Source organism: Hibiscus syriacus, unplaced genomic scaffold (assembly GCF_006381635.1).
Source record: "Hibiscus syriacus cultivar Baekdansim isolate YM2019G1 unplaced genomic scaffold, ASM638163v2 tig00110503_pilon, whole genome shotgun sequence".
NCBI lineage: Eukaryota > Viridiplantae > Streptophyta > Magnoliopsida > Malvales > Malvaceae > Hibiscus > Hibiscus syriacus.
The window spans coordinates 5,323,241-5,339,421 of record NW_024062764.1 but is presented as its reverse complement, the minus strand read 5'-3'; the positions used below and the strand labels follow the sequence as shown (position 1 = coordinate 5,339,421).

The 16,181-nt window shown below is 35.9% G+C and overlaps 1 pseudogene; it reads right to left on the bottom strand.

Moving 5' to 3' along the window:
- Window positions 1–11,580: 11,580 nt before the first annotated feature.
- Window positions 11,581–13,163, bottom strand: LOC120129610 (annotated as a pseudogene).
- Window positions 13,164–16,181: the final 3,018 nt, after the last annotated feature.

The following is a 16,181-nucleotide window of genomic DNA, read 5'->3' as shown; positions in this document are numbered from 1 at the left end:
ATTACATAAATAAAGAAATAATCAAATAAAAATAATTAAGAATATATATATTTAATAATATGTATATAAATAAACTATTAAAAGTATAAAAAATATATACGACTAGATAAAGATAATTTAATATATATATAGTAATATTAGACTTATAAGTAAAATATTAAAGAAATATATATATAATATAATAATAAAATATAGTAAAAATCAAATGAAAATAATTTAATATATATACATATAATAATACATGAATAATAAAAATAAATGAATAAAATATCCATATAATAAATAAAGGGACTAATATAGATTTTTAAAAAGCTCTTTCCCTCCTTTAACCGAAAATCAAACCGGTTTTTAAAAATAAGCCTCGAGGTAGATCTAGGTTCGAAACTTCGAAACCCCACCCATTTTGGTCATCGGCGCAACCCACGTTTTGGGTTATTCGAACCAAATCTCAAAAAAATAACGTGCACATGCAAAAGAAAGAAAAAAGAAAATACTACCTTTTATTTCCTTTTCGAATCCTTTACAATAGCTTTGCCTTTGTATCTTCCCGTGCTTTCCTCTATGTTTTGTGTATAAATCGTGTGTTACAATGGTGAGTTACAATGGCTATTTATAGTGCTTGTGGATCCTATCTTTAGGAATTTAAATATAGTAGAACTCTATCCTATTTTTTGAATCCTAGCAAAATTATATCCTATCTTTAGGAATTTGAATTCTAGTAGGACGAAAAGGTGTGTTGACAGCTGCCCCTCTTTGCCCATAGTCGTGTAACGGGGATAGGGCAAAGATTAAAAGACACACTTTTCGTTCGGTGGAGTTGAAAATTGACTCTGATGTTTCAATAACTCCATGTCGAATTGAGTTACGGATGACTCCTCCGTCGTGAAGCCGAGTTCATCTTGGAATGATATGAAATTGAAGCCGTAGTTCGGAATTTGAATCAGAACGTGGCTTCTCGTTGCCCTTCGGTCTTCTTCTATGTTTAAAGACCTTGGATCGGAATCGAACTCAGAAATCTTCATTGACATATAGCTTTTGTTTGAAAATGGTTGCTTGTCACTAAGGCACGGTTAACCCAAGTCCTCTTCTCGACTTGAAAACATCGACTGCAACCGGAAAGTAGTGTGATTGATGTGTCATCGAGCTGAATGGAATCGAACTCGACAATTTTGATGGCAGATAACCCTTCTAGCATTGAGTTATGTTGTAAATGATGTGCCTTGGAGCTGAGCGTAGTCGAACTCGAAGGTCTTTGTTGACATATACTCCCTTTTTGAGTTGGATATCCTTCGTCGTGAAGTTGAAATCCAATCTAAAGATGGATGATGCTTGTGTGCACGATTCCCTTCGTCGTGAAGTTGAGCCTGAAATTGGATATCCTTCGTCGTGAAGTTGAAATCCAAGTAAGTAGCATTGTTCAGAGTCCAATATCCTCCGTCGTGAAGTTGAAATTGAATCTGAATGAAATTTTGTTGACAAGCAGCGGTCCCTTCGTCGTGAAGTTGAACTTGCGTTGTCTGGAGTCCAATATCCTTCGTTGTGAAGTTGAAATTGGCTCTGAGATTGGGAAGTTGTTGTTGACAAGCAGCGGTCCCTTCATCGTGAAGTTGAACTTGCATTGTCTGGAGTCCAATATCCTTCGTTGTGAAGTTGAAATTGGCTCTGCGATTGGGAAGTTGTTGTTGACAAGCAGCGGTCCCTTCGTCGTGAAGTTGAACTTGCGTTGTCTGAAGTCCAATATCCTTCGTTGTGAAGTTGAAATTGGCTCTGAAATTGAGAAGTTGTTGTTGACAAGCAGCGGTCCCTTCGTCGTGAAGTTGAACTTGCGTTGTCTGAAGTCCAATATCCTTCATTGTGAAGTTGAAATTGGTTCTGAAATTGAGAAGTTGTTGACAGGCAGCGGTCCCTTCGTCGTGAAGTTGAACTTGCGTTGTCTGAAGTCCAATATCCTTCATTGTGAAGTTGAAATTGGCTCTGAAATTGAGAAGTTGTTGTTGACAGGCAGCGGTCCCTTCGTTGTGAAGTTGAACTTGCGTTGTCTGGAGTCCAATATCCTTCGTTGTGAAGTTGAAATTGGCTCTGAAATTGAGAAGTTGTTTATTGACAACCAGTTGTCCCTTCGTTGTGAAGTTGAACTTGTGTTGCCTCGAGTGCCACGATATCCTCCTTCGTGGAGTTGAAATCGCAGATGGCCCCTTCGTTGTGAAGTTGAGCCTTGACTTGAATATCCTTCGTCGTGAAGTTGAAATCCAAGTATTGTATGTTGCGGGTGGACACAATTCCCTTCACCGTGAAGTTGAAACCGTGGAGACCCCTTTATTATGAAGTTTGGCTTCGAGCTAGATATCCTTCGTCGTGAAGTTAAAATCCACTCTTGAGCAAATCGTGTCGCTTTGAGTTCAATATGCTTCGCCGCGAAGTTGAAATTGACTCTAGCTAAAACCTGAAAAAGTTATGCATATATGTGATGCTATGGATGCAATGCTCTTAGGTGTGCCTAAAATGCATATGCAACATATGTTATCTTGGGGCTCTGGAGAGAAATCTCGATCTCCAGTTGCCTGTCTGGAATCTTGATTCTTGAATCTTCAAATTTTGATCTCTGATCTTGAATTCTTCAAATGTTCAAATCTGATGTGCACATTCTATTTTTGATTTGAGAAATGCTTCTCGACCATCTCAAGTATGTGCCTGAGCTGAGTGTAACGGTTCAGATGATGCTTCAAAAGAAGTTGTCTTGAAAGAGATAGAATTCGTTTCAAGGGAAACGATCTCAAAGATATCTGTTGTTTCATGAGAAACGGTCTCAAGGGAAACAAAATTATGTTTTAAGGGAAATAAATTTGAAGATTTTGTGTTTCAAGAGTAACTGTCTCAAGGGAGAAAATTTTGTTTTAGGGGAAATAAATTCAAAGATTTTGTTTCAAGGGAAACTGTCTCAAGATAGACGAAAATTGTTTCAAGAGAAACTGTCTCAAGAGAGACAAAACTTAGTTCCAAAAGAAACTGTCTCAAGGGAAATGGTATTTGTTTCAAAGAAAACATATTCAAATATTTTGTTTCAAGGGAAACTGTCTCAAGAGAGACAAAATTTATTTCAAGGGAAACTGTCTCAAGATAGACGAAATTTGTTTCAAGAGAAACTGTCTCAAGAGAGACAAAATTTGTTTCAAGGGAAACTGTCTCAAGAGAGACAAAACTCTTCTAGTGAAAACGATCTCAAGCGAGACAAATCTTGTTTTAAGAAAAACAATCATGAGTGAAATAAATCTTCTTTCGAGTAAAACAGTCCCAAGTGAGACAAAGTCTGTTTTAAAAAAGCAATCTCAAGTGAGATAATCATCTGCATTAAATGAGACTGTCTCAAGCGAGACAGAATTTATATTGGAAATGTCGAATCTGAAAATGAATATCGATCTTTCTATCTGTCGAGTTGGTTGAAGTGTAGCTTCTTGCTGCTGAGCTAAGCAACCGACATCAATCTGTAAAGGTGCTTTTGAATCGAGTATCCTTCGTCTTGAAGTCGAACTTGACTCTAAAGCTGTAAAAAATTATGTACGTGGAAAGAAAATGATAGATATGACGCTCTAAAATGTATGCATAAGATGCATGTAACATGAATTGGTTATATTTTATCTCCTGAAAAAGGTCCGATAATTCGCATTAGGATGTTGAATCCCCAAAGATGCCTCAATATCCAAAAATGCCCCAATATTTGATGTTGAATCTTCAAAGATACCCCAAATATTCCTCATTTCTTGCTTCATCATTGATTCTAAGCATGAGCTTTGTGTTTGAGAGTCACATGTCATTTACCAAGATCCACTCTAGAGACACTGTCTTGTTTGAAAAAAAATGTTTTTCTTTCTCTTTTATTTTTAAAGTCATGAAAATATCAATTAAAAGAGTTTCAAAAAATGTTTAATCTCAAGTTTTAAAAATATTGCCCCTATCACGGTTTTACAATTGAGACGAATCATAAAACTAGAGTTCATTGGATATCAAAGAATTAATTACAATGTTAATCCTTCAATAAATTATAGCTATTTAACAAGTGTCAAGATCAAAGCTATCTTTGAGAGATGGTCAAGTAAGGAAATGATAAAAAGTCTCAGGTCATTGTGTTTGGTCAAAGGTTTGGCATTTGATGCTCAAAGGTTTGGTATTTGATGCTCAAAGGATTGATGGGGTAGCTTGCATGCTTCTCTACTGGAAGTGTTCTCTGACTCCCAACCTTCGTTGTCACACTCGGATTGTGCGATGCCTTATCAAGGAATTTGTGTGATCGCTTCAGTTGCACAATTTTTATATTCGAGCCGCCTTTTCAGGTTTTCAACTCGAATCCTCCTTTGGGTTTCAAGACGTTATTCAGGATTTACGTCTTGAACCCCCCTTTGTTATTTTACTCTACCATACATTAATTACATTGTTTTTTTTTTGCAAACAAAGATTAATCCTGATGGGCGGGATGAAATCTGAAGATAGTCTCTTCTGTTTAGAAAGCCATGTATGATTAGAAGGGACTTTTAAGGCACGTAATGTAGGCCAGGGTTCGTGGTTATGAAAGAAAAGGATAAATAGGCCCAAATAAGTGTTTCAGGGTATTGAACCAAGGATCAATTCATTATGATGCCATCGATCTTGTCTTGCTCAAAATGTCTCTTTCTCTTGATGCTCTATGATCTTTGAGTGAAGGGATTCAGTGATTCGGGAATGATTGTGCTTGATCAATCTCATTGAAGCTTGATGCACCATTTGTCTTTAGGGAATTTTTGTATGTGTTTTTTGTTCCCTTTTTTATTTTTGTTCTTGTTTTTTCCTTTTTTGCTTCTTTTCTTTTTTCTTTTTGCCCTTTTTGTTCTGATTGAATCATCGCACTTGGCATTTGGTTCACCTTTCGGTATCTCATCTGAATCAATATCTTCACTCATGTGAGCAGATTTTCTCCACCTTGCCCCCCAGTATGGAGGGTGATCCTTGGTTAGGGTTGAATCAGAAGAAAAAAATACTATAGGCTCAAAAGGGGACGCAAGGGATATATATTTTCTCCTGTTGTGAAGGGATAAAGAAAGAAAGCCGTTCATCATTTCATACATATAAGTCTTCACAGAAGAGGTATCCCCAGGGGGATAGATTTTTAGGATTAATTATATTCACATGAAAACAGTGCAATTAATGCATGATAGAATTATTTCAAATGAATTGTTTTTCTGCTCCTTGCTCCCATCATGTCTCAATGTTCAGGCTCCCGGTGAGATGCCCCAAATTGTATCTTGGAAGAATGCTCATGTTCAAATGAACAACTCAATGCCTTGGGTTTTAATGGTAAAAAAGGTTAATTTTGGGTCTAAAAAGACAATTGTGTGATCTTATTGACTCAAAGAAAGGTATGGGTGTATCATAAAGGTAAAGCCAATGTTCAAGAATTTCAAAGGGAGGTAATGTCAAAATTTGGTCTTTTTGATCAAGGTATTTCATTTTGGGGGTTTGAGACAGGATAAGAAAGGTCTAATCTTGTCATATGTCAAAAATCTATAATTCTTGAAGAATTAAAAGAATCCTTAATTCATTTAATATTCGAAGAACTAAAGATTAAAATTTGTTCAATTGCTCCACCTTAGAAAGTAGCATAAATTCAATCATTTAACAGATTAAGCGAAAGATCAAAGACGTGTTCAAACAAAACAATCCTCTAAGTGCAAATGGTATATGCCATGCCCCCTTCTTCGGCAAGCGCCTTACAGGTTTCAGAGGAATGTTTGGGGCTTCTTACGTGGTAACAGCTAGCAGCTTCAACATCGTGGCCCTTAGGATATGGGGATTCTTTTCTTAGATCATCCTGGCAAGCTTTGTCCTACAATCAGCTGATCAGGCTCCTACTGTTACAATCTTACTTCCATGTGGTTAAATTTGCTTCATCGAGCCCTTCACGACTTAATTTCATATTTGTGAAAATGCTTAAAATGTAGATGAAAATGCAAAAAGGCAAGAATGCATGAAATGTTCGAGGCATTGATCCAAGAAATGTGCCTGTTATTATGAATAATCCTTATTGGGGACAAAAATGTTTTATCTTTTAAGAGACAAAAATATCCTGACAGCTTCTGACATGTTGACTAATCTTCTGCTTTCGTCTTTCACCGGTTGAATAACCTGTCCGACCTCTCTGGATGAACCGTGAAAATGTTGAGTTGTTTTTCGTACTGGTCCAAGAAGTCTCGAATGATCGCATCTCGAGCATTTACTTTTGTTGAGCCTGTTCCCAACGAATTCGTCATTGGAGCCCTTAATTGATAGGAACTATGTGAAGTTCATTAATATGTTTCTTGAATTCGCCAGCAATGGTCTCCAATTTCAGCTATCATTTTGCCATTGTCGTGTTCAAAGGGACTTCCAAGATACATAACCTTCATCCTGCCCCTGCAACCTCTGCCAGTCAGTTCTTCAAAGATAAGCTTTCATTGTGCTTGATGTAGACCCGGTTCATTCTGAGTCCTTTATAATGCAGCAGAGTGATATACTCTTCAATTGTGGGCACCACGTCTTCTGGATTGAATGTGACACATAGTCGCCTTGTAGACTATCCTCTGTATTTTCATCTCTTGTATTACAACACCTTTGTTCATGGATTCAGATTATTCGAGTTTTAACAAACACGTTTTAGTGGATCAATACCTCTTTTAAATGATGCAAGTGATGAAAATAAAAGAAAAGAAAAGAAAGATGAAAAGAGTTAGTGAGGTGAAAAATAATAAAAAACGATCATGAAAATGAAAAATCCTACCCCACATGATATCTACCCCACATGCTTATTATTCCTACCCGGACATGATCTCTATCCCGCATGCTAATCTCACACAAATCCTAACCGCATATTTGTCTAGTTCGCATGCTTTGAACAGAAAGTAAAGCAGGAAATAATTCCGGCATCCTAGGGTTTGAAATGTGGTTTTGGGGTGGGCTCTAATTCTCCATCATCTCCCGGTTTAGGTTCTAAAGAAAACGGTACCCGAGTTCTTCTTGTTGGTGCCCCCTTTGGCTTACCAGGCCCTTAGTCCTAAACCCATCACAGGCTTGTATGGACTAAGTTAAACTCGAGAGGAAACATTCCCTTATGCCCACACGGAGAATAAATTCACACGAAGGCATAAGGTATATGTATCCCGAAGGCTACTTGCTAGGCCCACACGGTGAATAAATTCACACGAAGGCGTCGCTTTCACCCCCACTTAAAAGGAATTGGAGCTCGGGTATAGAGCCTTAGATGAAAAAAAAACTTTGAAGGCTGAAATCATGAGAAAACGATTAGTCCAACTATTTACTTGAAAATATAATCAAAAGTAAGTAAAAAGGATCGGAATATTACCTTAAAATTTAAACTTACCCTTTTCGTTAAAAAGACAACTGGAAATTACCTTAGCCTGACTCACTTACCTGTGTCCCCAGCAGAGTCGCCAAGCTGTCGCAACCGTCTTTCGGTTGGGCCCCGGAATTGGGCTTCGACTTGAAAAATGTGGATTGGAGTCGCCACCGATCATTTATTTAAAAATAAATGGGTTGATCGGATACCCTATTTCTTACCTGATCTGCGTCTTACCAGAAATATGTCGGGTTCGGGAGTCGGTTACGGTCAAGGAAGGATTAGCACCCTTGAACCGCCCTTTCGGTACTACGTAATTTCCAGTTGTCTTAATTAAGAAAAATAACAAGTTAAATTAAAAGGTAAAGTTTCGATCCTAATTACTTACCCTTGATTGATTTGAAAAAAAATCGAGAAATGTGTTAGATAAACAAGGTAAAGAAAACAAATAAGATACAAGGGAAAAATAAAATAAATAAAATAAGTAAGTAAGATAAGAAAAAATAGTAAAGTAATAATTATATATAGTAATATTTGAAAAAAGGAAAAAATATAAATATATATATATCAAAGTATTAATAAAATAAATAAGCTATATATGTACACCAAATACTTAAAAATAGAAAAACTACCCTCCCAATTCACCGAAAATGGGGGGCTCTAATAATAAATAAGACAAAAAAATGGGCCCTCTAGGTTAGTAGTATATAATATAATGTTTAATAATGATAATGATAAAGACACAAGGTTTTTTTAAAAAATAATAATATAATAATAATGAATAAAAAAACGAAAATAATAAAAAATAATATAAATATATAAAGTTATAAGATATATTACATAAATAAAGAAATAATCAAATAAAATAATTAAAATATATATATTTAATAATATGTATATAAATAAACTATTAAAAGTATAAAAAATATATACGACTAGATAAAGATAATTTAATATATATAGTAATATTAGACTTATAAGTAAAATATTAAAGAAATATATATAATAATAATAATAAAATATAGTAAAAAATCAAATGAAAATAATTTATATATATATAATAATAATACATGAATAATAAAAATAAATGAATAAAATATCCATATAATAAATAAAGGGACTAATATAGATTTTTAAAAAGCTCTTTCCCTCCTTTAACCGAAAATCAAACCGGTTTTTAAAAATAAGCCTCGAGGTAGATCTAGGTTCGAAACTTCGAAACCCCACCCATTTTGGTCATCGGCGCAACCCACGTTTTGGGTTATTCGAACCAAATCTCAAAAAAATAACGTGCACATGCAAAAGAAAGAAAAAAGAAAATACTACCTTTTATTTCCTTTTCGAATCCTTTACAATAGCTTTGCCTTTGTATCTTCCCGTGCTTTCCTCTATGTTTTGTGTATAAATCGTGTGTTACAATGGTGAGTTACAATGGCTATTTATAGTGCTTGTGGATCCTATCTTTAGGAATTTAAATATAGTAGAACTCTATCCTATTTTTTGAATCCTAGCAAAATTATATCCTATCTTTAGGAATTTGAATTCTAGTAGGACGAAAAGGTGTGTTGACAACTACAAAGCATATGTTTTCGATGTGGCACCTACGGACATGTGCCAGATGACTGTGACAAGTTGAAAGAGGCAAACAATTTGCAGGTTGACAACCAACCAAGAAACCAATAACAAACGAAGGATCCAAAAGAAAAACAGGATGGACCCTATGGACCATGGATTTTGGCCACCAACAAACGTCACACGTTTGATAACTGAGGCTAGTGAGTCTCCCAAAACAAATTGATGATATCTATGTTAGACTGTGTTTTCGGAACAATCAATGGGTGGCGAGCCCTATCTATCGACGACATTTTAAACAATTGATGCACGATCATCACCCAACCTTTGTAGCGTTAATGGAATTAAGGGTAAGTGGTAAGAAAGCGGATACTATAATCGCTAAATTTGGATTTCCAAATACCTTTCGCGTCGAAGCCCAGGGTTTCAGTGGGGGTATGTGGCTATCGTGGAAACAAGAACTAGACGTCGAAATACTATGCATCTCCAACCAATTCATTCACGTCTCAGTGAAAACTCCATGATCATCAGGACCAGTCTTCATTACAGCAATTTATGCGAGTCCGAACATCACGTTTAGGAAGACCCTACGACCACAACTAGCGAAATTTGATCCGGGAGACGACCAACCGTGGGTATTTGGAGGTGATTACAATGCAATAATTCAGCAAAACGAAAAATATGGTGGTGCAACAAATAATATGGGAACCGATAGAAGCTTTGCAAACTTCATTGATGAATGGACCCTCGTAGATATCGGTTTTCGCGGCCCCCCTACATTTGGTCACGTGGCCATCTTCACAAAAGATTAGACCGGTGCTTAGTGAACTCGGGATGGCTCTCCTCATTCCCTGAAACAACTGTTTTCTACCTGGATCGTGTAGGCTCAAACCATCGACCGCTCCTCTTTCGGAAAAAAAAAAAATCAAAAGTGCACAACTTAGGAATACTCCCTTCTGATTCATTCTCTCCTGACAGCAACACCCGGGATTTAAAATGATCCTTAAGGAAAATTGGTCAAATGATGAAACGCCCCAGAAAGTGTTAGGGAAATGTATAGTCTTAGACGCAGAGCTATGGAGTGTGTTCGAAGGACTGTCCATAGCGTGGAATTTACGATTACGAAACATCAAGGTCGAGACAGATTACAAGGAGGTTGACGAATTACTCTGACAAGGAAAAACAATGGATGGCCCCTCCACATGATTCCTCATATGATCGAAATGATAACACGAGACTGATAATTCCGATTCGGCCATTTGCCACGCGAAAGGAGTAAAATAGCGGATGCGATGGCCAAATTAGCCTGGTCCTTCCCGTAGGGTACAACGAGTTTTGCACAGTCACCTTTGGACGTGACTACGTTGCTGCATGGGAACTGAGTGGCTCCCACCGATCTGAACTAGCAATGGTAGCAGCCTTTGTATTCAATATATATAGGGTAAAGTATAGTAATGGTAACTGAACTTTTCTAAAGCTTTCCTTTAGGTCCTCCAACTTTTAAAACTTGCAATACAGTCTCCCAACATTTAATCCGTTTGCAGTATGGTCCCCCAACATTTAGTCCGTTTGCAATACGGTCACTGACGCAACTGTTGGGGGACCATATTGTAAACGGACTAAATGTTGAGGGATTGTATTGCAAGTTTTAAAAGTTGAGGGACCTAAATGAAAGCTTTAGAAAAGTTCAGTGACCATTACTATACTTTACCCTAATATTTATTCAAAATAAGCAAAATATATATTCCCTCTTTTTGTGCAAACTAAGTCATGTGAGCAGCTTTATATTACCAAGTTATGTTTATTGGTAGCTCATATACAAGGACATGAGTAAAAAATACCACTTACAAGCATAGCAATAGCGATAAAAGAATATTTCTTTAAAAGTTACATGCAATAGGCATGCCAAGTTCTGGGGCAGTAGAACCCGCTCCAGGTTGACTTCCATCAGACACAAATTCAACCTTTTGATTCTTCTTGCTTTCTTGTGCCTTCCTCTCCCTTTCACGTTTCATGTCGGCTCTGCATTATCCATTAAACAAACAAGTGTACAGAAGGGCAAAATTTTCGAGATAATGTTCTCGAAAATTTTATTTAACGATATAACGTACTCCCAAGATTAATTGCTCAAATAGGGTGAATTGCACAGTGTTGGCCGTAGGTCGCCATGCCTTCCGGGCGACCTAAGGCGTAGCAGCTTCCCAGCATAGGTCGCCATGCACTCCTCCTGCTCCTCGCGTGATTCCTCTTGCCCTCGGATGCCCTCGCATAGCTCGCTCGAATGGCATCGGTCGGATGCCCTCGGTCGGATGCCCTCGGTCGGATGCCCTCGGTCGGATGCCTTCGGATGCCCAACGTGTTGGAACGTGCATGACACATGCAATCTCTCTCATAGCTCGCCGGGAAGACATGGCGACCTAGTAGGTCGCCCGGATGGCATGGCGACCTACGACCAACACTGTAGATTTCACCCTATTTGAGCAATTAATCTGAGGAGTGCATTATCTCGTGAATTAATTTATTCGAGAACATTATCTCGAGAGTTTAGCCGTACAGAAGCTTAAAAAACAAATAAGAGAGCCTACATTCAACAAGAAAAGCTTTGGCAGAACAAATAAAATATCGCAAAACTCAATAACAAGAAGTAATACTTTGAATGTGTCCAATGTCATTCAGACATGCTAAGCTTTTTCAATAGACCAGGAGAGAACTACATAAGTAAATGCAATAACCTATTTCATCATAGTAGTCAGTTTTGTCATATCCATGAGGATCAAATACATCTTTGCCGAAGCAAGACCCTATCTGATCAATATCTTGATACTGCACAGGATGCAGTAAAATATCGGGGTTCCTATAATCCTTCTTATTACAAACTTCCGCATTGTAGCTTTTTCCAGATCGCTTCAAGTAGATAATTTGTCTATTCTCCTCTGCAATAACGTAACAAAAAGAATGAAGGTCATTTAACTATGTTCATTGAGCCAAAATGGCAAAAAGAATGCAACCAGAACATGCATGAGCTACCCATCTTTTTGTTAGAAGAAAAAAGACAGAGATGACATATTGACATTGAATCAATCAATAACAATGAAGTTCATACTTCAAAGCAGCCAGTGATGTTACACAAATATAACCGGACCCCATGAAAAGCAGCATAAAACCATCTGTAGCTTAAAGGGTGCCAAGCATCAGCAGATCTTGTGATAGCAAACTTAAAAACTTAAACTACAATACTATATCTACCTTACTTTACATATAATTAACATAAAACTTGCAACACTACATATTCATCTACCTCAACAGTACAACATGTAGGTAGTTTTACAAGGGCAACATAAGTGTAAAAATTACATCCAAAGAAGTATAATTACCATCTGCTAGCATAAAAAAGACACTTGTAACTCCTCTGAACACTGGTCCTGTGATGGCGGTGGAAGAAACTTATCCAAGGGATCAACTTTGTCTATAGCTGACTCAGAAATAGCGTTGTTTGCCTCAGGTTGTTATGGTTCTACATCGGGTGATTCCGGTGTTCCCTGAACAGCCGCTGGAGATGTTTTTCCTTGAAAATCAACTGAAAACAAATAGCAAATTGGAAAGAATGCGCTTTCAAGAGTAACATTTGAAGTTAAATTTATCATAAGAAAAAGCAAATAAGTAGTTAAGTACCATTAGCAATCTGATGCTCTAAACCAAACATAAGATCATCATTGCTTCCTAATTCTCCTTCCTGCACTTAAAAATAAAAAATCAATATAACCACAAGTCATTAAACAAGATTTTTTTTCTTTTCAAAAAAGACCCTGCCTTGGGGGAGCAGCGTAGAGAGTTACCTCGTGCTCCGACGAGACGACAACTTCATCGTGGCCGTAATCAACAATGTTAAGCTTTCCTCGGCCACTACTTTTCGAAGAAACTAGTCGTTGATATTGAGAAGTGGAGGTTTGGTGCGGAAACGGCAACATATTATCGTCAGTTGTCGAATCTTCTTCCATTCTGTTTGATTCTCCGTGGTCATTTTCTTCCAGAGGCGGTTTGATCATGTAATTCTTCATCTTGTTGGCAGTGGTCTTCTTCGGTGTCTTCCATATCTTCGTCATCCTCGTCGTTGTACATGGACAACAAGCAATTCCTTCGGATTATTTCTTCCTCGGCGCCATGGAATCTAGGATTCCGAAGGGATTTTCAACTAAACTGTGGAGGACAGTGGAATTAAAAGCGTAAAGGATTACGGAACTGAATAGAGCTGTAAATGAAAGATACATGAATGATCGGAGATGGATTTGAATTTTTAACGAGTCAAAATCAACTGTATAATATAAAAAGGGTAAAGTATAGTAATGGCCACTGAACTTTTCTAAAGCTTTCATTTAGGTCACCAACTTTTAAAACTTGCAATACAGTCCCCCAACATTTAGTCCGTTTGCAATATGGTCCCCCAACATTTAGTCCGTTTGTAATATGGTCACTGACGTAACTGTTGGGGACCATATTGCAAATGGACTAAATGTTGGGGGATTGTATTACAAGTTTTAAAAGTTGGGGGACCTAAATGAAAGCTTTAGAAAAGTTCAGTGACCATTACTATACTTTACCCATATATATTAAGATATGATTTGAAATAAAATTAAGATAAAATATTAAAAGGAATTCCTTTATTTTATGATAAAAAACATAAATTTTCATATGTTTAAATCTAAAAGTTAGAAGAGATAAAGATATAATATGACTAATATTTCAATTTTAAAAGATCTAAAATATTAAACCACTTTATTTAACTAGTATTGGTAGATTATTTTTAAAAGAATAAATTATACTAATTACTAAATATTTATTTAGTTTTCATTAGAATTATTGTTGTCCATCGTTAGTTGATATGATACTTTTATGTCGTCATTTTATTGTTGTAAAATAGAAATAATAATTTCAATTAGAATTAAACCAAAGATTTTTAGGAAGAATGCAAAACACCTAGCTACTAGATTAAACACAAAAAAAACTTAGTATGACATTTGATAAATAAAAGCATTTGAATTAAATTGTAATTAAAATTAATTTCATTCAATTTAGGAGAATATATTAATTATATGTATTGATTTTTTTATTAATATATGATAAATACAAGATAATATCTATTCAAAGATAATTCTCAACTATTTGACATTGAACACTCACACCCCTAACATACTTGATACTCTTGTCTGAAACCTCAAAGAATAACAACAATTTATTTATCACTGAGATTGTAACACCCCAACCCGTATCCGACCGGACCCGAATCCAATGTGTCACATTGACTTTTCAAATTGTTTTCTTTTACAAAATAACTAAAAATTCAATTTGACATTTACAAAACCTATCAGGGCATACTTGATCCAAATCTTTAATTACATGACAACTACTTTCAATAAAACAAAATACATATGATTCAAGTCTTTTCTGATCTGATCTTTAGAAAGGAGAAATTGACCTGACTCGCCTATCTTCGATCCCTTTTCATCTTCTCGGAACCTATGTGTGAAACACTCACACGCTAAGTCATTGACTTAGTGAAGCATAATAAAACATATAATGTAAACTCTAACTTATAACAATGCATGAACAATTAATACTATCATATCATACAAAAGTATACATTCTTTCATATAACAAATACCCATATACACATATATCATCATCTACATTCTTAGCATTATCATTAACCCCTTTTATCTTATAATCTCATCCTTAACACTTATACATATCATATAATATCATTTTACCAAGCAAATACATAACATCACATGGAATTTACTCAAGTTATATGTTTTAATAGCCCATGTACACTTGTGAGAACTAAGATATGTTAGTACATTGAGGTTGTGCACTTATGCTGTCACCACAACTCGTATAAATTCCCACTAGGGGCATATAGAATTTTTCCTGAAGGACTGCGTATAAATGTCTCGAAAAACCACATAGATGTCTCGAAAGACCACATAGATGTCTCGAAGGACCACTCCTTAAGGATCACATATATATTCCAAAGGACCAAATATGTGTTCCGAAAAACCGCATATATGTTCCAAAGGATTACATATATATCCCGAAGGACCACGTAGAACTCTAGACTCTTGGCATGCTAACTATATCTCTAGCTCTCATATCACATAACATGAGCATTTATCATTTATGTTTGTCACATGACTTATATCTTATGATCATATAATTACATAGCTTATATTATATTCTCATATTATCACATAATCATGTATTTACATAAATCATATAACACATATAAGAACATATCAACACATATAATCATGCATACATAAAAATCATGGCAATTACATGCTTGATTCATGACTTCATGCACTATAATTATGGGAAATAGACTTATCACAAGTCCAATTTCCATATAATCCTATATCAAAATAAGATGCACTCACTAGTCAATACTGATCTCTTATTTCTTTCTCGATGACTATTACTTGGTCAACTTGCTCGGACTTTGCTCTCGATCGTTATCTACACGAATATACAATCCAATAAATATCGCGATTCGAATTACTAGAAAAGATTCTTACTAATATAAACTAAACATAGCACTGATTCCTTAATTCCAACTTAGGTAGTATCGGTACTACAAGCACAGTACCGATACCTCTATACTTGTAGTATCGATACCCATTTTGAATTCTGTAATTTCATTGCAAGAAATGGTACTGATACCTCCCCATTGGTATCGATACCAATGGTACCGATAGTATCACTTCAGTATCGATACCCCATGAATATTTATCCCACTTTTGCCTTATGGTATCAATATTGTTCATGCAATATCGATACCCTACGCATAATTATCACATATTTTACCTTGTAGTATCGGTACTTACTCGATCGGTACCGATACTACTAGCCCAAAATATGTTTCACTAACCCGAAAAATATCATCACTTTGCCTAAACTCCACTTACCACTCCCTTCATTCCATTAAACTCAATTGCATATACTTAAACCATCTTTTATCACTATAACACCTCGTCATCTTTAATATCTCGACATAATTCTTGAAACTAAAAATCTTATCAAATTTTCAACATGTTCTTAATTCACTTATATTACTTCTAACTTCTTAATTAGACAATTGACAACTCATATTAAACTTCAAAATCCCTTTACTCCTTCTATTTCAATAATTCACTCAAAAACTTATTTTACTTAATCTCTCATAACTTGTAAATCTTTGAGTTTTAATCCAATTTAA